The sequence below is a fragment of the Halichoerus grypus genome, chromosome 6 (genome assembly GCF_964656455.1).
Source record: "Halichoerus grypus chromosome 6, mHalGry1.hap1.1, whole genome shotgun sequence".
Classification (NCBI taxonomy): Eukaryota; Metazoa; Chordata; class Mammalia; order Carnivora; family Phocidae; genus Halichoerus; species Halichoerus grypus.
In genome coordinates, this window is record NC_135717.1 from 166,225,883 (window position 1) to 166,250,522 (window position 24,640).

Here is a 24,640-nt window from a genome sequence, read left to right on the forward strand (position 1 = left end):
AGACAGGTGATAATGGTTCTGTGAAAACTAAGGGTAGAGGAAATTTTGGGTGGAGGGAGTGGGAAGAAGGGTCCTGACCCTATAATTCAGTGGGCTTTCCCATGGCTCAGCTTTAATGGAGGCAGAATTTAGATGTATGGTAAGTACCTGTGGAGAATGGAGAGGTATAGCTATAATGGGATAAATTAACAGGTCCCTGCAAGAGAAAATGCCTGTCGTAATGACCTTGGCCAGCTCTCAGCTAGGGAGATCCTGAATGCAAATACACTAAAAATAAGGAAGTGGGCCTCCTCCTCTGTGCTTTTTACATAATCTTCCAACAGTCACTCTGCCTGTACACTAGCGCTCCACCTTCCATATTCTTCCTCCTCCTTCTCCTCTTCCCCTCCACAGCTCCTCAAAGATAGAATGAAGAGCAGGTCCTGATTTCAGGCCCTAAACTCTGTATGGCCCACCTTTCAGCCCTCCAGTCCCCATCTGGTGTCACTTGACCCTGACCTGCAGACTGAGTTGTCCTTGTGCCGGCACGGGCCATGGCTGACCCACTCCCTAGGACGGAGGAGACGTGTGGTTTCAGGAATCTCTAGTTCACACTAATCACAACCTAAGAATACCTTGCTGCTTTTCTTGCTAACCTGTGTCCCAGTTCTGGAAACCAAGCCTCTGCCTGCTTCCTGGGTCCCAGACCCCACTTAGTGCTTATTACCTGGGGCCTGAGGTTTGTCTGGCTGAACATCATGTTTCAGTTCTTTTTTTTTTTAAGATTTATTTATTTATTTGAGTTGGGCAGGAAGATAAGAGGGAGAGAGAATGAATTACAAGCAGACACCCAGCTGGATGCAGAGCTTGATGTGGGGCTCAATTCCATGACCCTGAGATTATGACCTGAGGGGAAACCAAGAGTTGGATGCTTTACCGACTGAACCACCCAGGTGCCCCTGTTCCAGCTCTTCTAAGACATCTGCTTTATAGACTGCCATTGAACTTCAAGCTCTATCCCCATCCCTACCCTTGCTTGAAATCTGTCAGGAGGCTTCCTACTTCTCTTGGACACTAAAATACTACACAGGAAGTTCAAGGTCCTGCAAGAATTGGCCCCTGCTCACCGCCACATCTCACACAACATCCTTCAGTGTCCAGCTGCTCTGACCCTCTTTCAGTTCCTGTAGAGCATGCCCACCACAGCGCTTTTGCATGTCCTCATCCCTCTGATGGAGCCTTACCTTGGAAACACCAACCCGGTAGGGTAGGGAGATGTTTTAAAGCCAAGAGCTGACAAAAGATGACCTATTTTATGTACTTTCTTCCTAGGGCCAACATGCATCTGGGGTGCAGAGGATGTAGAAGGACCAGTTTAGGCAATAGACAGAGTAATGGACCCTATAAGACACCTGAGAAGACCCCTGGGACAGGAGATGTGGAGAGCAGATCCCTGGGGTCTGATTGTCCTACCAAAGTCCTACCATTGACCCTGCCTCTGTTTGGGGGTGAGGTGATATACAGGGGTGCCCTCCTTTTCGCTTTTGATATATGGAGACTGATTCCAGCCACAGCAAGTAGAGGTGCAAGCTGCCCCCTCCGCCCCATCTTGCAATTACTTCAGTCAAGCTCTTGGCTTATGGGAGATTTATGAAGCTTTCTCTCTGTCTATACCATTTAAAAGGTACTATGAAGAGAAGAGAAAGCTTCGAGCTGTAATGGAATGAGATTCAGGGTGTTTTTTTCCCCCCTTCTATCTAATCTAATGGAATTTAGAAGGAAGTTATTGCTTGGTAAAGCAGATGAACAGTGTGGGATGTCCTTACTAGAAGGATCCATCAAGCCCCTGGTCTCCCTTATTGTACAGAAGCCCACAGAGGGACGGTTGCCTGCCCAGCAACACAGCATGTTGGTGGCAGGGCCAGATCTAGAGTCAGGCTAGACATGCTTGACCAGAGAGCCCTTGCTGGCAGTGGGAAGACTCCTAAAAGTGGGAGGTGATACTTTGCATCTATGGGTTCCTGAGCAGAGCAGTCATGATTTTGCTCAGATTCCTGAAGAGGTCTACAACCCAAACCAGATGAAAAACCCAGCAGTATCCTAACAAAGGGTCCTTAATGTTAAAGAGTTTATAAAATGTAATTGAGACAACAAAACTTGTCCATAACAAACAATCAGAGAGAAACACCAGACAGACAACAGTTTGGTGTTAAAATGTGTTGCATGCACTATTAACAAACTAAAAAGGAAGAAAAGAAGGCGCTGTATGGTCACTAAGAATAATAATGGCTAACACTGATAGAGAGCTTCCCTGTGCCAGGTACCACTTTTTGTCTTTATATTTACTGACTAAGTTAATCCTCACAGCAACTCTATGAGATACATACCATTATCACTTGTTGTTTTACAGATGAGGAAACAGAGGGAAGTCATTTGCCTAAGATTAATGGCCAGTGAGGATTGGAATCTTCTTGAGAAACTTCTTGAGAATCTGGACATACAGGACGCCATGCAGGGCACGGGGCATGGAAGTACACATATCACACAGCCCCTGCCTCTGAGAGTGCATGGTCTATTAGAAGAGGCAGGTGCACAAACACTGATGATGTTTACAGGGGTACAAGCTATTAGCAACTTCTAAAGATGGGCAGAGTACGGGAGAGGTGGACACAAACAGAAGCCAATAAGGAGGCGTGAGTTTAAATCTGTTATGCAGGACAGCCTGGCCATGCTCTGTGGGTTCAGTCTGGGCAGCCAGACGAGCCCTAATTTCAGAAGCAGATCACATCCTGCCAGCCGGTGAGGCAGACCAGGTAGCGAGCCCAGACAATGGCCCAGACAATGGGAGCCGGCTGTTCTGTTCTCATCCAGAACATCTGTCTCTACAGGAAGCAGGACTCTCGGACTCGCCCAAAGACTGGCAGTTGGGGTCATCTGTTCCCAACCAAATGGTCTGGGATTTGGCTACAGATGGGGGTTGAATAAGGAAAAGCAATTTTCCTTAGAATGAGGCAAGAAAGCTGAGTACCAGGGAGGACCCACCCCAGTGGCTGTGGGACCTTGGCCACATAACCTATGCCCACCTTGGCTTTCTCATCTGTGAAATAGGATATCACCTCCCATAGGATTGTTGTAAGGTTTAAATGAACTGGAGCACTTCTCACAGTGCCTGCACAAAGTAAGCACTCAAAATCTTTATTGTTTCACTCACTTAACAGCCATCTGTTGAGTACCTACTACGTACCACGTTCTGGTCTAGATGCTGCAGATCTGCAAGTTTACAACCAATGTGGCTTCTGCCTCAAACAATTCACCATTGATTGCTCTTCTCATTGAGGATTATTATTAGCAGAAGGTGCAGTGTTACCGTCATCTTTATGACTAATAACTAAGGAGAGCTGTCCCCCTGTTCCCTCCATGTAACCTCCAAGAGTACCAGCACCACTCTGTGTGTGACCATCTTTTTGTCTTCACCTGACGGCCTGCTAGGACAGGCTTATTATTCCTATTCATTGTTACCCATTCCAGGGTTCCTAGTGCTACACCCTGCTCAGAGCTCAGTCCCACATCCTAGAGCCTGACCCAGAGTAAGCTCCAGGTGTGTGTGTTGACCTGAATGGGATCAGGCCTGCACAGGTGCCCAGACTCTTGACCTTAGCCATTCTGGTGTGGAGTTGGGGAAGAGTATAGGGAGTGTATGCATGGCTGGGAGAGGGGCTGCTGCCCCCAAGTTCAGGGTTCACCTCTGCACTGTTGGATCCAGACCTGGGTGGGATGCATGGGGGCTTCAGGGGCAGCAGAGCCCCTAGCAGTGTGTTGGGCTCCAGCCTAGATCTGAGAACGGGACTGTACCCCAACTTCTGCAGACACGAGGAAGAGAAGCAGTTACCTCACTTCTGCTGGTCTTGGTACAGGAGCAAGTGTGGGCTGCAGGCTACTGTGGGGGCATCAGAGGCCACACCTGAAGTGCTGGATGGATCCATGTTTTATGGGGTCTGATGCCTATATGTTTGGGGCCCTCCTTTAAGAAAAGGGATGCAAAATTAGGTTTAAGATGGAATTTCAAATTTTTTTAAAAGATGACACATACAAAAGTCACAACAACATCAGAAAAATAAATATTATTAATTGACCACTTCTATAATGCTCCATTTGGCTACATACTCTTCTATGAGCTCTCCATGTGATAACAATTTTGTACTATTATTCCATGAAAAGCATACGGAGATAATTAAGCTTCAGTCTAGATCAAAACAATTTATTAATATTTTATAAAAAGGTTCTTCTAACTTCACAACTCCATATTGTAATATCATGTAAATGTTTATGATTGTAGTCAAAATATGGCAAATCTTCTACCACATATGCTTTACATATGAGCCGTTACGGGCTTTACATATGTACTCATGTTTGTGCTATGGCTATACATTTTCTCCCTAAAAAAATATGGGACTTATGATAAACAGTATTTTCCACAATTCCCTTCAAACACCCCAGCCCCCAAACAATTGATAATTGTTCATGCTGCATTATCGAGTATATTTCCAACAAGGGAACTTCCCTGTGGACCAGATATTGATGGGAGATGAATTAATCCTCCACTCACAAAAGGCCATGTACTAATTTCTGGCTCAGCACATTTCAAACCTTGTTTTCTCCTACTACCTATGCACCTCCTGCACCAGGACTATAGTGCATATTCATACTACAACTGGCCCCAGACGCTGTCTTCAGGTCACACTGAAAAGGGAACTGTCACAGCAGGAAGCTATTCCTAACCAGGATGGCCAGGAATACCATAATTATATACAGAAATGGCCTCAACCACATAAATACAGCTCACTAATCCCAAACCAAATGTGTCCCCACCTCAATGTCCCCTTTGCCAGTGCCAAAGAGGCCTAGGGCCACTTCCAACCAACAACAACCCAGCACAAGGGGTCATCTGCCTTAACTGATTGTGATTAATACATCCTACTCTTGCAAATTTTACAACACATTGTTTGGGGCTGAATGTTTGAGTTCCAAATAGTCCATATCTTGAATCTAACCCTCAGTGTTGGCAGAAGGTGGGGAATTTGAGAGGTAATTAGGTGACAAGGGCAGGGCCCTTGTGAATAGGATTAATGCCCTTCTAGAAAAAAGCCAGAAAGCCAGTTAGTTCTCTTTCTACCTTGTGAGGATACAACAAGAAGTCAACAACCTATGGAAGAGGCCCTCACCAGAACCCAACCATACTAGCACCCTGATCTTAGACTTTCAGCTTCCAGAACTCTGAGAAATACATTTCTGTTGTTTATAAGCTACTAGGTCTATGGTATTTGTTATGGCGGCCCAAATGGATTAAGACAGACTTACTCATATGAACACACCAATGGAGCTTCCTTCAGAGCCTCTAAAGGATCTTGTGCAGTGGCGGGGGCGGGGGGGGGCGGGTGTCCTGAATCTTCAACTCCCTTTATTTCTTTCAAGGTAAACCCACCTCTGGTAATGAGCCCCACCCTGGGGAGGAGCTCTGCCTGGGACAGTCTCGGCCTTTTGTCTGCTGTGTCCCTATTTGTGGCAACCTGTCCCCATCTCTGGGAGAAGCAGGGAGCTTGAAACCTCCCTGATAGAAAGACAAGGAAGAGTAAGAGGACAAATCATCTTGTTCAAGGAGGGAGCATTCAAATTTGAAATAGCCATTTCCATTTTTCTGAGAAATGATACACTTACGATTAGCCTGCTGGCTGCACCCAAGGACCCTCCTGAGCCACCCCCACCTGCTGAGTGTGAAGTTGATTACCCAAGTGTCTGATTGGCCACCAGCCCTGTAATTAAATCATCACATTAGTTTCACCAGGGACGGTGAAGAGGTCTCTAAGTTGGAAGAACAAATGCAGCATGGTTCAGAAGATCTGTAGAAACATCTGCTATCATAGCTTCTGGGAATCAGAGTGGCTGCACTTCATGAATTCCATTCTTCCAGCTGCATTCTGAATCTTGAGTACAGAGCCTGAGTTTAGAGGGAAATAGAAGCAGAAATTTGATGGACATCCCTTTAGCCCAATGGCACCACCCGGTACCATCCCTAAGTGCCATGTTTTTAAAACTTTTGGCAAAAGCATAAGTTTTCTATTGAGAACAGGCATCTGGGAAGGCAGGTAGGACTCTCTCCCACCCAAATCCCTGCCCTCCTGAGACATGAATGAAGGCAAGAGCAGGACTGAGCAAGCCTGGGTTAGCACCTTCAGGGACACTCAGCACTCAGTTGACAGTGCTTCCTGAGCATCTTATGTGTATTTCTCATCTTCAAAAAATTGTATTAAACCTCAAGACAAAAATAAAAAATCCTACAAAGTTCTGATACCTCCCCATGATAGTGACTTAGGTGCATTTGTTGAAACATTGAAATACTAAGTTATTTGAAGAATAGGGTTCAGCTCATGTATTAAGTGCTCAATCCCCAAGATCAAGGCACCTGCCAGGATAGAGTTCACTCAATCTAATGCTCTATTTTTACAGGGAGCATAGGCCCAGAGAGAAAAAATGACTTGGCCAAGATCACACAGTAAGCTGGCGGCAGAAATAGTGTAAATACTCAGATCTTCAAATTCTTTTTTTTTTTAATTTTTTTATTGTTATGTTAATCCCCATACATTACATCATTAGTTTTAGATATAGTGTTCCATGATTCATTGTTTGTGCATAACACCCAGTGCTCCATGCAGAACGTGCCCTCCTCAATACCCATCACCAGGCTAACCCATCCTCCCAACCCCCTCCCCTCTAGAACCCTCAGTTTGTTTTTCAGAGTCCATCGTCTCTCATGGTTCTTCTCCCCCTCCGATTTCCCCCCCTTCGTTCTTCCCCTCCTGCTACATTCTTCTTCTTCTTTTTTTCTTTCTTAACATATATTGCATTATTTGTTTCAGAGGTACAGATCTGAGATTCAACAGTCTTGCACAATTCACGGCGCTTACCTCAGATCTTCAAATTCTTGATCCATGACTCGAACAGCACTTTTTTCCCCATCTGCTTTCCCAGAAACTTAGCCAGAGTTCTTTTCAAAGACCCAGGCTCCCACACAGCCTTCTGGATGAGGCTTCTGGTCTTCTGACCAGCAGAGAAACCTCTCCGCCTTCTGCTGCAAGCTTTAACGCCTCACCCACTTCAAAGACATCTGGTTACATATTTGCTCCCCGAGACTTGGCTCCCAGCTCTGGCAGGATTAGGATATACACGTTCACCTGCTCAAAGCCCAGATTGCTTATGTGTATCATTAAATTCTCAGCCAGAGCACCAGGCCAATGAACAGAAATGGCTGGGATTTGGGGCAACTCATGGCAAGCTGGCGTCCACGGCAGCTATGCAGTGAGGGGGAGGCTTCTGGGCCATGATGGGAAGCAGGTCTGTGCACCATCCCCTCTGATGCCACTTGGGCTTAAACCTCCTTTGAAAGCATCTCCAGCTCAGCCATCTCTTGACCTGTACATCCAGCCAGGAGGAAATTTGCATTTCTGTAGCATTTCTCTCCTTCACTCTCAGTGGTCCAGTGGAGGCCATTGGGCCCTGCTGCTGGGAACATTTCATGGCCAGATCCTCTCCATCATTCAGACATCAATCAAATACCACCTCCTGCATGGTCTTCCACAAGCATCCCTTTAGAGTGGCACCAGCCCCACCCCATCTCATTATTCTCTACCCTGTTGCCCTATTTCAGTTTCTTTATGGCACTTCTCATTCTCCAGAATTTCTTTATTCGATTCGTGAAGAGGTAATGTGGCCCCTTTGCTAAGACCTTCGTCTCTGGGTTCAGGCTATCTAGGTTCAAATCTTGGCTATACCACTTATTAATTATAAAACCTCGGGGAAGTTCCCTAACTGCCATCTCTATGCCTCAGCTTCCCATCTGTAAAAGGGGAAGAATAACCATACCTACCTCACAAAGTAGTTATGAAGATTAAGTTAATTCATCAAAGGCACTTAGAGTGGTACCTGGGACATTGCTAAGAACAGAATAAGTGTCAGATACCATTGCTATCATTTGATTCTCATATTATAGTTTGTCTCTTTCTACTAACGTAATTTCCATGCACCTCTATCTCCCATATCCACAAAAACATCTAGCACATTGTTTGTGTTCAATAGATGTTTTCCAAATAAATGAATGAATAGCTTTCCCAGTGTCCCTTCTGCCTCCAAGTCCCTCCCTGTGCCCAGTTATAATTAGCTGTCCCTTCCTGTGATCTCCCATGGGACCCTGTCCAGACTTTAACCATAGAGCCTAGGATTTTTTCTTCTATTCTGCTTCATGGTTTGTATACACATGGTTTGTATACACATGAGCTCCTTGAGAGCAGGGTCCCTATTTTACTCCCCTCTGCATTCCGCAGGCTTAGCATGCAGGTTGGCACATGGAAGATTCTATGTAGAGGGATGGAAGGAAGAAGAAGTATTCATGTGTCGGTCTGATCATACTATACTCCTCATCAACAATGACTCCCCATCACCTGCACAGTGAAGGCCCATATTCCTAAAAGAGCACTGCTGTCTGTCCATGGCTTGGCCTCAAATGTTTTTACGGTTTCTACCCTCTGTGTTCTTCTCCCTTTGGGTACATAAAATCCAAGGCCTGCTGTTCCTCTCTCCTCTCTTTAAGAAGTCTCAGAAATTCCCATCTGTGAGCGTTCTGTCTTGTTTTACCCCTGCTTAGAATATCCTTCCCCTTAGAGCCAGACTGTCCCTCATACCCCTAGTCTGATCCTGTCTTCCTGATGATCTCCCCAGACAGTTCATCTCCTCTCTTGTGTCAAGATATTTTTGACTTATACTTTACCATCTGCCTTAGTCCTCCTTAAGTTTTCCACACTGCTTGGAAGGTTCCAAAGGCTAAGGACCACTTCTTCTGTGCCATATGGTCTGCAGAGCTGCTGGGTCATGAGTGACCCAGAGGAGGCACACAGAAGTGGTTAATGAATCAAGAAGTAACTACACTGTGTTTGCTGATTATATTTCTTATGACTCCCCATCCCAGCCTGAACTGGTGTTCAGCTAGTTGCTAACTTTTCAGTGTCAATTCAACAAGTATTTGGCAAGTACCAATTCTTTGTGCCCCTCTCTTCAAGGAACCAATAATCTCACTGGGGATACCAGACAAACATGAGAAATGTCTGCAAGACAAAAGAAGTCACCATGTTGGGAGCATAAATGCATTAAGCACCTACTCTATACAAAGCTCTGTCTAAAAGACTTTTTTTAATAAAATAAAATATAAAACTGGGTGTTATATGTGACTGATGAATCATTGAACACTACATCTGAAACTAATGATATACTATATGGGAGCAAATTAAATTTAAATTAAAAAAATAAAAACTGGTATATGACTTAGGTAATAAAATAAAATAAAATAAAATAAAAATAAAAGCATCAGGGGCGCCTGGGTGGCTCAGATGGTTAAGCGTCTGCCTTCGGCTCAGGTCATGATCCCAGGGTCCTGGGATCGAGTCCTGCATCGGGCTCCCTGCTAGGCGGGGAGCCTGCTTCACCCTCTGCCTCTGTGCCTCTCTCTCTCTCTCTCTTTCATGAATAAATAAATAAAGCATTTAAAAAATAAATAAATAAAAACATCAGTCATGCCCCTTCACCTAAATTATAAATACATTTGAGAAGCCAGGCAAAGCTGCCTTAGAGATCATCCTACCCAGCCTTGTCCCCCAACCCATTTTACAGAGGACAAAACTAAAGTCTAGAAAGGAGGTACAGCTTGTCTCAGCTCAAGAAGAGTTAAAATGAAGGCAGAGTGGCAGCTCAGATGCAATACTCTTCCTACTACTCCCTGCTCCCTTCTATATCAATCTGGAAAACCAGAGAACACATCCCAAATCTTCTCTGCAGTAGGGTGAAATATCAAATTAAAATTAATCAATAGATAAAATATAGCATTATGAGCCAAGATGCTAAACTGCGCAGAAAAGCGCTACAGCAGCCTGTGGTTGAAGAGGAGGTAGGACTTCACCTAGGGCATCCCACCTATGGATGTGAACATCCAGAGTGTTTCATTTGTGGATAGCTTTGGGAAAGCTTCCAAGGAGCCCTCAGTATGTGCAAAACCAGTCATGACTAAGACTGTCCTCAGGACCCTGAGATGGCCTAGTGCCTTACAGTTTGAAGGGACCTCATCCAGGCCCCCACTTTCACATATAAGTGGAGAGGAAACAATACCTTCTTCAACATCACAGAATTAGCCCTGATCTAGACCTAAACCCAGGATTTTTAGTCAAAGTCAGCATAGAGAAATAGAGAATGCATATGCTTTGCAACTAGATCTGTGTTTAAAAATTCATTCTGTCAATGACTGCTTCTCTCAGTACGAGGTGGGTCCAGGTTCTCTCCTTTTCCTTCTGTGCTCTGTGACTTCTTGACCAATGGGATGTGGAGGAAGAGATGCTGGGCCGTTTTCCAGGCCCATACCTTAAAACTGGCAGTTTCCACTTCCTGTATCTGGATACACTCACTCTTGGATGCAGCCACCATGCTATGAGGACCCCCAAGCTACCTGGGGAGGCCACAAGTCCATGTTCTGACAGTCCCAGATGAATTTCCAGCCAACAGCCAGAAACAGCACCAGACATGTGAGTGAGGGGATACTCTGAGGGGACTCCATCCCCCGTGCTGGCTTGAGCCACATGAAAAACACTAAGCTAGAACCCCCTACCTGAGCCAAGTCAACTCTACAACTGTGAGAGATAAGAAGAAAATGATTGTTCTTGCTGTAAGTCACCATGTTTGGGGATGACTCATTACCCAACAGCAGACAAATGGAACAGATTGTATGATATCTCAGCTATGGCACCAGCTGAGTCACACCTTGTAGGGCCAGGGGAATGTCCTTCTGGATGTTGTAGTATCTGCTCTTGATCAGCAACCAATGCACGGCGTGTTTTCCTACAGCCAGGTTTCACATGTGGAGGGTCAAGGGATAAAAATAGCAGTGACTCCTCTAATGATATGCAAGCGAAATTTTTGCTTCCTAATTTTGCAACTGTGGACTACGCTGGCCTAAAGGTCTTAGATACCCATGGTGTAACACTGTCACTGTGGACAAAGCAATGATTCAATTAAATTGGAAGTCAAGATTTGCATTCAGCCACTTGGAAGAGGTTAAGAAGAGGGTTACCAGGTAGGGTGATTGATCTTGACTATCAGGAGGGAATTGGGTTATTCTTACATGATCAGAAGATGGAGGAATATGTCTGGAAGAAGAGATGCCCTAGGGTGCCTCTTATACTTCCATGTCCTATGATTGAAGTCAAATGGAAAACTATGACCCAATACAGGCAAGATGGCCAGTGACCAACACCCTTCAGGAATAAATTTCAGAGTCACCCACCAGGCACAGAACCATAAGGAACCAACCCGCTTGGTGAGGGCAAAGGGAATATGGAATGTATGTGGTAAGTGGAAGTTATAAATATCAGCTACCATTACATGACCAGTTGCAAAAACGAGGACCATAATAGTTATGTTTCCTCCTTATTTGGCTGTGAGTCTATTTGCATATATACTAGCTAGTTTTTCTTTCACTCTCTCATTTGCCCACCATTTAACACAAAATGTGTGTAAGAGTATTTAATCTTACGTCTCAATATTTAAGCTATAAGATCTCAAAGGAGGAGTGTGACTTAGCTGGAAAAAGAATGGATAAAGATGGGTAAAGGATTTTTTGTCCTTTTTTTGGGAGAGTGTTCGTGTATTTTTGATTGTATATAAAAACATGTTAGGTAGAAGCAATACTCTCCTATTATCTTTATTGAGAAGTTAAATATGGCTAAAAGAGATATAAATGGGTGCCAAGTTGACTAAGGGTGAAGTATGTACTGGTCTAGTAAGCTGGAACGAGGTTTCCAGAATTCCCTGAACAGCTCCAGGATGCATTGACCACAGAAGGCATTTGGAAGTGAAAGAGAAAAAATGGCAGCTCTTTTTTTTTTTTTTTTTAACACCATGAAGGTCAGTGGAAAGCCGAGTGCTGTGCTTTCCCACACACACATCGCTGTTCCACTGCCTCATCTTGATGACATGGCTGCAGCAACTCTAGCTCCCACCCCATGTCCTCCTTCAGCCATTCCAAATCCTGGCCAGTGTATGCACCTCCATGGCAAAGGGTGTCAGCTTCTGCAGGCCACACATGCCATCACACTCACCCACCTCATGTCCCTCTTTCCTTCCCAACTGCCTATCTGCTAACTTCAGGCCCAACACCAGATGTAGAAGCAACAGCCTTCCATAAACCCTTTAACTAATTCCCATAACTGCACAAGGCTGAACCCCATAACAAACAGCTTGTCCATATAATTTGTAGTGTTCCTGCTTTTCTGATCAAACCCTACCTCAGGGACCTCAGGGACTCCTTTTTCCAGCCACACTGGTCTTCCTGCTCCTTGAGTATGACAAGCTTATTCCCCACTGAGGGCATTTTACACTTGTGGTCTCCTGCCTGAAATACTCCCTCCCAGATATTCCCATGCCTGGCTCCTTCTTGTCAAGCATTCTCAACTCAAATGTCACCTCTGTCAGGAGGCTTTCCCTGGCCACAACGTCTAAAATAAACCCCAGTCATTGTTAATCACACTACACCATTATTGTTTCCATGGCACTCATCTCTCTAAAATTTTATTTTTGTTTGTTTAGATACCAGTTGTCTATCTTTTGAAGCTTTTTGAGGGTAGAGATCTTGGCTATTTTGCTAGCCACAGTATCCCCTTGCCTTTTACAGAGCTGAACAAAGAGATCACTGGCACAGAATGAATGACTGACCTTGTCCAAGCTACTTTCCTCTGGGAGCTTCAGTACCGTGAGTTGTCCATGGCATGATAAGGCCTTTCTCACAGAGCTGTCAGGAGGCTGGTCGAGCCTGGAGATGAAGAGCACCCTGCACAGCACCTGGTGGGGGATTTGCTCTCAGAACTTTGGTCACCTTCTCTGCATGCATGCCTTGCTAGGGACCATCTGAGGGTCCTGGGAGCTGAGATGGAATCACTAGCATAGAATCAGATCTCTGAGATTTCTGGATCCCAGAAGGATACTTTTATTTTCTTATTTTTTCTATCTTTGTAAGATGCTAGAGTCCCCTTCTGCTAATAGCATGGGTGTGCTATATGCCTTCATCTTAACAACACTTTCACAGCTTCCGTGCCCAGTAATTTTTATTACTTGGTCTTTTGCCTCCCTATCTACCCATGGAATCAGAGTCTATCCTCAGCCTCTGCCCAGTGCCCACTGAATCATGCTGACTTTGGTATCCAGTTGATTTCCTTGCCTCTGCCTTACAGACACGGATGAAAAGAAGCACCATTTTCATCTGGCCTGGAGGGAAAGCAGGTACCGAAGGCAGGTACTGATGCAAAGGAATGTTCTGGAACAGGATGCAGTAGTCCTGCCCATCAATAAAATCTAAATAGCAGAGTGAGTCCAGCTTATATATCCTATGTGTGGACCTAAAAAAAAACAAAATATAAAAACTTCCTAAGCAGAACTATGGCTAAAATGAGAGCCAGTCAGTGATACTTCAATTCACTTTCAACCCCTAATTCGGGAAGTAATGAACTTGTCTCCTCCTCCCAAGCTGCATTAGGCATCCCGTAGACTACAAAGTGGAATAAGTGGCTCTATCGGAAATACCCTTTTTCCCTCAGCTCCCAGACTACACACATGGAACATATTTAATGGAGTCTGAGGGATGGAGACAAGGGGCTGATTTGGCCACAGGGTTTCAGGAAGACAGGAGAAAATGCCCTACAGAGATACATATGGAAACAAGTGCAAGGTTGCTTTGGCCATCTTCTGCTTTAGGGGAGAAGGTCCTTATCTCACTAAGAGATTATCTTGCCCTATTCAGTTCCTTCCTCCCTTCCCTCATTCATGCACAATATACTTGCTGTTAAGTCACATGCTAAGTATTGGGGCTTAGCTGTCCTTGGGAGGCTCACACTTTCACGGAGAGAAAGAGACATGTCAACAGTCATTTCCAGGACAGGGTAGTAGCTACTAGGAAGGAGGAAACATGGGGGTTCAATGGGAGTCCTGTGTTGAGCCGCCCAATCCGGTTTATGGGGAAGATAGAGTGTCAGGGAGGGTTTGGCTAAGAAGGTCTATTCAGCCAGGGCTTGATGAAGAGCAGATGTATGTCAAGAGGACAGACATTATCCTGGGCACCCCTGAAACAGAGCATTCTCATGGACAAGGCCAGCTGGACAGGTAAGATGTGAATCTGGCCCAGGTTAAATCTATCTGGGGCTTCCGCTGCTCCTCATCTTAGAAGACCCAGCCCCTTCAGACTTCATGATCTGGCCCCTGTGAGAAGAACCACAATGCACTCCACATTGTGCCAGCCCCCTTGAGGCTCTGACCTCTCCCACACTTCTTCCAGCTCACACTCTTCCCTCTCTCTGGATCACTATCCTCACCCCCCCAAACCCCTTTGCCTAATGCACCCTTTTCATGCTTCTACCCTTAGCTCGTAGCTCAGGGAAGCTGGCTGAGGGGGTTGAATAGTACCCCCAAAATTGACATCCATCCAGAACCTCAGAATGTAGTCTACTGGATTCCTAACGCAGCTTGGGAGGAGGCTTAGGAAGAGCAGAGATTGCCACCTAATTCAGTAGTTTTGCAGATATAATTCCTTAAGATGAGATCATACTGAATTAAGGTGGCCCTAAATCCAGTAACTGGTGTTTTTAAAAAAAAAAAAAAAAAGAGGACGGCGGTCCCTGGGTGGCTCCGTCGGTTAGGCATCAGACTTGATTTCGGCTCAGGTCATGATCTCAGGGTCATGAGATTGGTCCCCACATCAGGCTCTGCACTCAGTAGGGAGTCTGCTTGATGATTCTCTCTCTTCCTCTCCCTCTAGCCCTCCCCTCACTCACTTGGGCTCTCTCTCGCTCTCAAATAAATAAATAAATATATAAATATATCTTTTTAAAAATTTTAAAAAGAGGACAGGACACAGAGAAATACACAGAGGGACAAAGAGGCCATGTGACAACAGAGGCAGGAGTCTGACTGATGCCATTCTGAGAACGGAACAGCAGAGGTTGTTGGCAACTCCCAGAAACTGGGATGAGGCCCCTTCCCCAGAACCTTCGGATGGAGCAGGCTCTGCTGACACCTTGATGTTGGACTTCTAGCATCCAGAATCATGAGAGAGTAAATCTCTGTTGTTTTAAGCCACCTAGTTTGTCACTGTTATGGTGGCCACAGGAAACGAATACACTTTCCCTCACACACAGCCTCCCTCTCCAGCTTCTTCAGAAACACCCACTGTGCACACACCCCACCGGTATGCGGTCCTGGAAATCTGAGCTTCTCTTTGGGATCACTCAACACAGTTTATAATTATTTATTTATTCGTGTGGCATCTTTAGGGATGTTCATTTCCCCTGCTAGATTATAAACCCTATTATGCCAGGGAATCTTATTGAAGTCACTTCTGAATCATCAATATTTACCATCATTGGGGGGGGCTCCATGAATGTTATATTAACTAAATACTTACCAACAGATTCCACAAAAAGCTAAGTAACTGTAAAATTTATTTTAAAAGTACCAAAAGAATGGAAGAGAAAAGAAGTACCAGGAGCAGAAGAGAGAGAGAACCCGATGGTGTGGAATCAATAGGGAATGTTGGGATTCAGGTTGTATCTGCAATGGATTCCAACAAAGGAAACCCCTAAAGTCATATGGCCAAAACCAGCAGCTTTTCAAACTCTCTTGACTGTGACCCATGGTGAGGCATATATCTGATATCATGACCCACTACATGGACTCATATATGGGTGTCACAGGAGGAACAGTTCTTACTCCCATTTTGTGAGATGTGTCCTGATATTTCCTATTCTCCCTCCATTCTATGCCGTGCTATTTAATTGTCTTCCTTGTCCCCTTTCTCCACCTCCACCTCCTCTTCATCTTCTGCAGCTTCTCCTCCCCCTTCTGCTTCTCCTCCTTCCTCCCCTTCTTCTCCTTCTTCCCCTTCCTCTGCTGCTGCTGATAGACAGAACCCATTAAATTCACTTCACAACCAACCAACAGGCTGTGCCAGTACATTCCAGACTGTAAGCGCCACCAGGGCAGGGATCATGCTCTTATTCACAGCTCTTTCTCCAGAACCCAGTACAATCCCTGACACTTACTCAGTGACACTTTGTTGAATAAGTGAATAAATAAAAGTATCAAAAGTTACATCGTGTGGAATATCCTGACAAGTTCTCTCTTGTCACATCTGAACCTGTAAGACTGCTCCTATCTTTTTTCAGACCCTTTTAAAGTCTACTATCTTCAAAGCTAAGGAAGGCAGATTGTACTTTATTATGTGCAGCCCTCCCATCCATGCCATTAACCACTCAGTTGGCTCTATGAGCTAAAATGCAAATCCACTCATTTAACTCCTCCATTTAAAACCCTTCTGTCTGTTTCTTTGCCTCTATAACTCACATTTATCTGACACGTAACAACATGTGTGAAGGCAGACACTGTTTACAGGCTCACGTTTCCAGCCTTACCTTGTTTTTTTTTTCTTTAATCCTCTTAATTCAGCTACACCATACAGTCATGATTCCCCTTCACACACATGACACCCTGTCGTGTCCCCATGCCTCTCCCTAAGCTGTTCCTTCCAATGGGAATTCTGTACAAGCCCTTTGCTTATCCCACTTGATCGAAATAGAAACTCCTGTACATTCTTACAGGTTAGCTTCAAAGTGGACGCAGCCGCCTAGCCGATGCCACCCAGTGCACATAACTCCTTGTACATAGCTGCACAATTTGAACCCAGTTATGCCACTTCTTATATTACTTTTTAGATGTGTTGTGCTAGCTGTTTTCTCCCTGGCCTGTGAGCTCCTTGAGGACAGAAAAGAATGGAACGTTATTAATCTTCATCTTGTATCTCTGGCACTGGGCACACAGTAAGTGTTGAAGAAAAATAGGAGAATAAGAAGGAAGAAGAGGGGAGGGCTCAGATAAAGGTCGTCCACTTCCTTATCACTGCCCGGTCCTGTGTCCATTGCTATTAAGTTCTGTCCCCTTTATTGCTTATTCCAGCTTCTGAAAAATGAAATGATTATTAGGTTTTTATGACAATTTATCAGTTGGTGTGTTTTCACAGAGTTAGACCTCCAGCAGATGTCTGCCTCATTGAAATTCCCACTGGTACAAGATCTTAATTCTTTGCAGATTTTGAAACCTATATAGAAAAAGCATCATCTGTTATTTTGAGCCTGAAAATCTCTAACCCCTTAACCCTCTTTTCCCATTGAAATGACGCTTTAATAACTTGAATTTTTATCATATGAAGTTTTTCAAGAACATTACATTCTTATTCTCAGAACAGATGCATTATGTCCTCGCTTCCTTTGGTTTCTAAATACTGTTCCCTCTGTATGGAGCTCTTTTTTTCCCCTCCTCTTTTCCTCCTCCCCACCCCGGCACCTCTTCAATTAATTGCTCCTGCTCATTCCTCGTGTCTTGGTTTGGCCAGATGAGCTCTTCCAGAGTCCACGCGCAAGACCTCATCTATTCCTTCTCCCTTTTGACCTCACTGAAAATCTGCCTTTTGCCAATTCATTTATTCAATCACAGTTTATTGAAGGTCTGTATTATGTAATAAAAACAGTAAACAAGACACAGTCACTGCCTTCTAGAAAGGTGAAATCTAGTCCAGAGGGTGTGGCTGAATTATAAATATGCAACAATAGCCCACGGTGATACTGTCCAACCTCGGAATGGAGATGAGGGATGGGAGACTTCCCAGAAAAGTGACATCCAAGGTAAGACACTGAACAGAAAAGAGCCTGTCACTTCACGGGCCCTGTGAACACTCCTTGTTCTCTTATAAAAACGTGAAAGTTGTGTTCTTGAGAAAACACAACTTTGGTCGGGAAATCGTGTTACAATAACAATCATTTCTTTTAGGAAGGAAAGAATTCAGAGTAGAGAATTTCAGACTCAAAATAACAAAGCTGTTTTTCTTCCAAAAATTCCAGAGCTAAAGGTGTTTTTAATAGCTCAAAGTTGGTCTTGTTATTGCAAGCTAAAAAGAAGAAATTGGTTTTAAAAATGTTTCAAAACCAAACCTCAGTGCAGCTTTGTGTGCCCTGCAATTCACAGGTGGTCTCACTTATAACCGTTGACCATGATCTGAACAGGTTTGTGTGTAGCATATACCTATGTAAACTGAGAGGCCAAAGATCATAAGGGTTAAACACACACACACACACACACACACACACAAACCTAACAACAAGGGAAGCTCAGTAATGATTATTTCTTGCATGCATCTCTAATTCCCAATCATGTTATAACCAATAGAGATCTACATATGGCAAGTTATGTATTTGATTAATGAATGAATTTATGGTTTTCTAGCCAATGTGCACTTTGCAGATGCTTGTTGGATGAGTTCAGTATGACAGAACGTTTGCTTCAGCTTGTGTGTGTATCTTCTCCACCCCAGGCATCATTATCTGGAAAGCCCACCTTTTAAGACCTACTTAATTTAAACAAATCACATCCCTCTATTTCATATTTGAGTCCTGTAACTGCTGAAGGTCAGGACCCCTCTCTGACCTAGACCTGCTCAGACACCGCACTCTTCCTTGCCATGGATCCCAGAGCTCACTCTGTCCCTGGGCATCCCTCTCCCTCCAAGCCCAGTTGAATCTCTCTTGTTTCTCTCCTTCTGGAATTTGCCTTTTATGAATTTTACTATTAATTGTTATGGAAAGCAATGAGCATAGAGAGACAAGTTCACAGAAGAATCCCTTATGGAAGAATATTACCAGGGTCAGAATTTCCCAGGTCTCAGAGCCATGGCGCCCAGTTCCCAACCTCCCTGCCAAGAATCGTTAGAATCCACACTGAGTTTCTGATTTCCCTGTTTGTGTCTAAGGATGTACTCAGCTCTTTTCTCTTCTCTGCATGTGGTCCTGGATATGCTGCCGAGATGGGTCCACAGGTATGAACTACTGTACATTGAAGTGTTTACTCATCTTAATGAGCTCATTGGAGTTTCTGTGAGCAGACAGGGAGACACAGGTGCATCTCACAGATTTACGCAGTTGGCAGATATTTACTGAGCACACACAATGCAGCAGACACCAGGTCAGACTTTGCACACCCATGAGATCACTCTCTATTCTCTGTTTGATTTCATTCCATGGTCACACAGGACATCGGTAGCATTCCAAATGCTCCCTCACTAGTTTAACTTTTCCTTTGGTGAATGGAAAACTTGTAAGGGAAGAGCACGTCCTCATCCACCCCTAATGCCGCCTTCTACTCTCCACCCTCGCCACCCTAAAGTAGAGTGTATAACATATCTAATGGGTGAGTTTGGGAGAACACACTTGGCCTGCATGGAAGATCTGCTCATCTGCATGGATTCTAGTCAGTTCTTAGCCAAATGTAAGTTTCCCCATGATGGAAGGCTGCATTTTTTCCAGAGTTCTTTATGACTGAGTGGGTGGAGTTCACTTTGGGAAGCCACATGTGGCAGTCAGCTCAGACCGCCCTAACAGGATACCACAGTTTGAATGGCTAAAACATCACAGCTGTTGGAGGCTGCAAGTCCGAGATCAGGGTACCAGCATGGCAGGGTTCTGGTGAGAGCCCTCTTCCTGGCTCGGTGGATGGCCACCCTCACCCGTGTCCTCACGTGGTCGGGATTCGCCTTATAAGGGCACTAACCCCATCATGGGGTTACCTAGTTAGCTCCCAAAGGCATCATCTCCAAATGCCATCACACTGGGGGGTAGGGCTTCCACATATGAATTTTGGGGGATACATTTCAGCCCATAATGCCACATGACTACAAGACCTTAAGCCATATTATCTGCCCAGCTCTGATTAGTAACAAAGGGACTCCTGGATGTTCTTCCTTCTGGCTTAGCTGTTCACCTTCGATCAGTTCCTAAGTCTGGCAGAGAATAGGACTTTATTTATTAAAATTTATTAAATGCCAACTGATCTACTCCTTGTGGAAGAAGATGGAGAGAATTCTGTAGAACTGCTACATCCCTCCAGATCAATGTTTCCCAAATGGGGTGCCATGGATCATCGGCTTTTTTATTTTTTATTTTTTATAAAACATTAAGAAGTATCAATGAGGAAAAAAAAACACATTTTGTGGTCAAAGAAGTTATGGGACACTTTTCTCTCTAACTCCCTCTGAAAGTCACCATGCATGTGATGTGGGCTGCCCTTCCCTAGAGAAACTTGATTAGGGTGTAACCTGGGGATTCCCACTCTCCCTTCCTCACAAAACCCTTTTTGGCCGAACAATAATTAACTTCGTGCAGAACTGAAGCTCCTACATCTGGGGATAGCTGTTCTAGATCGTGCCCTTCATCCTCCACGGTCTCCTGACACACCTCTTTATCTGGGTCCTTCCTACATCCCTCTCAAATTTCAGTTGAAAGCCCTCTTGATCAGGGGAGAAGTTCACTTTTAACAAGACCCTTTCTTCCAAGTAGCCTCTAGCAGTAGCACACTCATTATTCCGGTATCTCAACACACAGTCTAGAAGGCCATGACCTATTTCTTTGAAATTTTCTACCAGGTTCCCTCCACACATTTTTCCTTCTCCTCTAAATGATCACCCTTTCGTGGCAGAAAGAAGAAATGTCAGTATCTGCATCTTGAGGGCCTTCAGTCTTCTTCCCCAGACATCAAACTATTAATACCCAGGCAAGTTTCAAGCTGCTTACAGTTAGATCCATTTCACCCACACCAGCCTGGAGGAAGTGGGTGATGATCACTGGGTCTGATACATCTGGGCAGATGGGCACGTCAGCGCAGGAAGTCAGCTCCCCTCCAGATCAGGCGTGTTGGCTCTGCATGCAGACACCTCATGCAGCTCAGCAGACTTCCAGACCACCGCTGGAGTCACAAGCCTCCTTGAACCTGCTTTCCAAGCATGAGCTGGGGAAGCTCTTGCAGAAGACACAGCTTTCCCTTCGGCAGGCAGAGCCCCAGAACTGCCAGCCCTCCCGCTTCAAAGTCTTTCCCTTCCCTTGCTCTTCTACACTGCATTCTTCTTCCAGCCAGCCTCAGGAAAATGGTTTTATTTATTTATTTTTTGGCAGGTGTTTTCATTCTTCATTATGTTCAGTTAGCCAACATATAGTACATCATAAGTTTTTGTTGTAGTGTTCAACAATACGTTAGTACGATGATGGTTTTAATCCCTCTTCTGCCTCCCTGAATCCTTTTTTCTTGTTTGTTTGTTTGTTTTGCTTTGGTTTTTTGATTGCTTTGTTGGACTGTGTCTCCCACCCACTCACGGACTGCTTCATCCTCACTAATAAAAAGGAGCACAGAGAGAAATCCCTACGGACCTTTCACCTTCTCCCCAGCAGGGCACCCAGTTTACCTTTATAGAACCCATAATTGATGAGAGTCTCCAGGCAGAAAGACAAACATAACTCATTCCCTGCAGGTCACTGGAGCTCTGTCCATACCTCCTGGGCAGCAAGATAAATGACAATCTTTTGTGGCACCTTCTAAAACTCCCACACTCTTAACTGCTAAGCAAACTCCGATTGTTCATCCTCTTTGCCACTGAGACCTTAGTACAATGGACACATGATTTTGAAACAACCTGACCAGCACCCACCTGCCTCCTACTTACCAGCCACCACTCATCTGCTAATACAGTATTTCTTGAACTATTTGATACTTTGCAAGCTATCACAACTTTTATGCATTGATGGAATGCCAACAGTGGCTCATGCATTATAAAGGGCAATTGTTTGTCTTCACTTGGGCTGGGTTTTTGTTTGATTCAGACATGAGACTCCACATTGATTCAAAGCTTCCTTCTTTTTGCCATAGATCCACAGGGAATAAGTTGGAATCATGGAAATATTTACTATGCAATATAATTTGCATATTACCATAAAAGTGTGTTGAAATTCTTGGAAATATACCTAATAAAGATGATATTAATGTGGTGGTCAACTGGTATGGTTATTACATACTACAATACATTGTAAAGATAGTTTATCACATAATGATTAAGGCAATTACGTAAAAGGCAGTATAGATAACCTTAACCCTAGAAAAAGTAAATTTTGTTATTGTCTTGCTAGGTTGCTGGGGCCAAAATTACACACTGTGGTTGGTGATAGGGCACTTTCCTAAAGGAAATTAACAATTGCCTTGCCAGTCATCCTGGAGAAGTAGTTAATCTGCGGTCAGGAAATGGAGTGGTTTTGGAATAGAGAAGAAAGAGACTCCATCCTCTCTGAGGCTGGGAGCAGTGGCAACATGTGGAAAGAGCTGGAGTGGTCCAGGTGGCTGAGGTGAGAGGTCTCGGGACATGAGACAGCTAAGCATAAGTGGCACCACTGAAAATTCTGATTTTGCAGGAGCTCTCGATTGGTGGCAACGTCAGCACTGGGAGCACAGGGAAATGGCTAGTTCCTGAAATAGACAGCAGCTATAAGACCTCCTACTTCAAGGGGAAGATTGGATTTTTTTACTCCAAGTAACCATCTGAGCACACAACATTGATACTGTGGACATGAGGAAGGCAGTGCCTTGTCACAGGAGCCAGGGAAGAGTCACCAGGGTCTGTCCCATGGAACCAGCAGAAACTAGCTATTTGTCATAAGAACCAACAACAGGAGAGACAGCAAATTGCAACAAGAAAATTGGAATATGGGGGCCAGAAAAAACGTACCCTTCCATGTAAGGATTAAAATTCCACAATCTTTAAAAAAGGGGGGGGGGCGCCTGGGTGGCTCAGTCATTAAGCGTCTGCCTTCAGCTCAGGTCATGATCCCCGGGTTCTGGGATCGAGCCCTGCCTCGGGCTCTCTGCTCCACGGGAAGCCTGCTTCTCCCTCTCCCACTCCCCCTGCTTGTGTTCCCTCTCTCACTGTGTCTCTCTCTGTCAAATAAATAAATAAATAAATCTTTAAAATAAAATAAAGTTTCACAAGAAAAAGACCTCAGAAATGATAGAGGGGGTACTTTGATGTGAAATCATCTCCAGCAAGTGGGATGGTGGGTGCTCCTTCTATAATATTGTTATAAAGGAAGCATGAGTCCAGGCTGCTCTTATCAGCAGGTGAGATCAATAACCAAGATATCATAGTTAGACATCCATAACCAGCCAATCAAATGAGCTGAACTTGGTAAGACATGAACAGAAACTCACTGCATTCTTTCACACCACTTTCCCTTTGAACCCCTCTCTTGACTTATTCCTCCTTGTCTGTCAAGAAAGCTCAGGAAGATCTCCTAGTTTTATAACTTGGTTATTGAACAAGTAGCCTTTGCCCCGGTATTAAAAAATATATTATCCCGTGAAATATCCAAACTCCAAACTCCAGACAATTTAAAATCTTTCTCTGCCCCCTGTTCAGGTCAACGTTAGGCGGAGAAGCTGAGATGCAAAAGGGAAGTATAGTTCCTTGTTGTGTATTTTCCCTCTTTATGCTGCCTTCCCCCTCCACTCACCAGCTACTACCCAAGACTCCTGCAGTTGTGAGAAATTCTGACAAGCCCTGTTTGCCTTTCATGTTAGAACCTTATGGATAAGACTGTTGTCCAGAAGCCACTCTTCCTTTCTTCCAGCGTCTTTGTTGGTTTTGTAAACTCCCTGGATCACTGGATCTGTTCCCTTGATGACTTTCCCCTTGGCTCCCTGGTCTTTCCTGGCCCACTTTCCACTTCTACTTCCCTCTCTACCCCTGCAGATGGCCTTTTTTGGGAAGAGTCTCTCTTGTGAACTGATGCCACATGCCCTTCCTAGGGGTCCACATTTGACTCTCCAGAAATATGCATGCATTCTTGTACCACAAAACCGTAGAAGTCAGACCCTTCCCAGAGCAGCTGTTCTTGCTCTCAGGCCAGCTGGAGAGGTATCTACCCCAGCTTTCATTTCCAGAATTTTCGAGTGTGAATCAGATGCCAGGCTCTGAACTCCTCAACCCCAGGGAACACATGTCAAGTTCTTGAAATGTCTTCTTGAAGTTTTCCTTGCTTGGCTAGAGTTGTGGGGGAAGCACCCCCTGCTCTATTGGTGAAGAGGGACATGGGGACTCACAGCTCCCTGGCAGTTCTTTCTCTGACAAGTGTTTACTTTTTAATCTCTCCAAAGTCCTTCATCCACCTCCACCTCTCCTGTTACTGAGGTAGAAGGGGTTTGGGGAAGCAGTGTAAGCGGGGATGTGTTCACATCCTTGGAAGCACATCTCTTCAGCATAGGGGAGCCCCCACAGACTATTGTGTTGTTCTTGGCCTATGAGGTCTCTGAGAAAATAGGAAGCACCTAATTTAGTATTCTTTTATGTAAACTTTAGAACAAATCATCGTTCCATCATATATGTGTGGATGTGTGGCTATAAGTCACGTTAACATCTGGCAGAACTCAATTTGCAAAACCTGGGCTAAGAAACTTTTGATTAATTTGCACCAGATAGAATCAGCCCAGCTTCCCTGTGAGAACAACACTTACTCAGAGAGTCCTAATGCTGAATGATCCAAGATACCTACCACGTTTCACCGAAATCAAACTTTAGGCTGCAAAGTTGCCACTGAGTTTGGCGTGTCTTCCTAGCACAGGAGATTAGATTTGAATCATTCAGCTCTATTTGGAACCAACAAAGCACAAT

General features: G+C 44.6%; 1 long non-coding RNA gene across 2 annotated transcripts in view; it reads right to left on the minus strand.

The window, feature by feature from the left end:
- LOC118520372 (uncharacterized) overlaps window positions 1–24,640 on the minus strand; it is a 213,558-nt gene that overhangs the window by 64,158 nt on the left and 124,760 nt on the right. Inside the window, exon 4 of one of the 2 annotated variants that reach the window (XR_013449335.1) lies at window positions 3,869–4,000. The exons of the other annotated variant lie outside the window; for it this stretch is intronic. This is a non-coding gene — a long non-coding RNA (uncharacterized LOC118520372). The remainder of the gene's footprint in view (window positions 1–3,868; window positions 4,001–24,640) is intronic. 2 annotated transcript variants of the gene reach the window in all.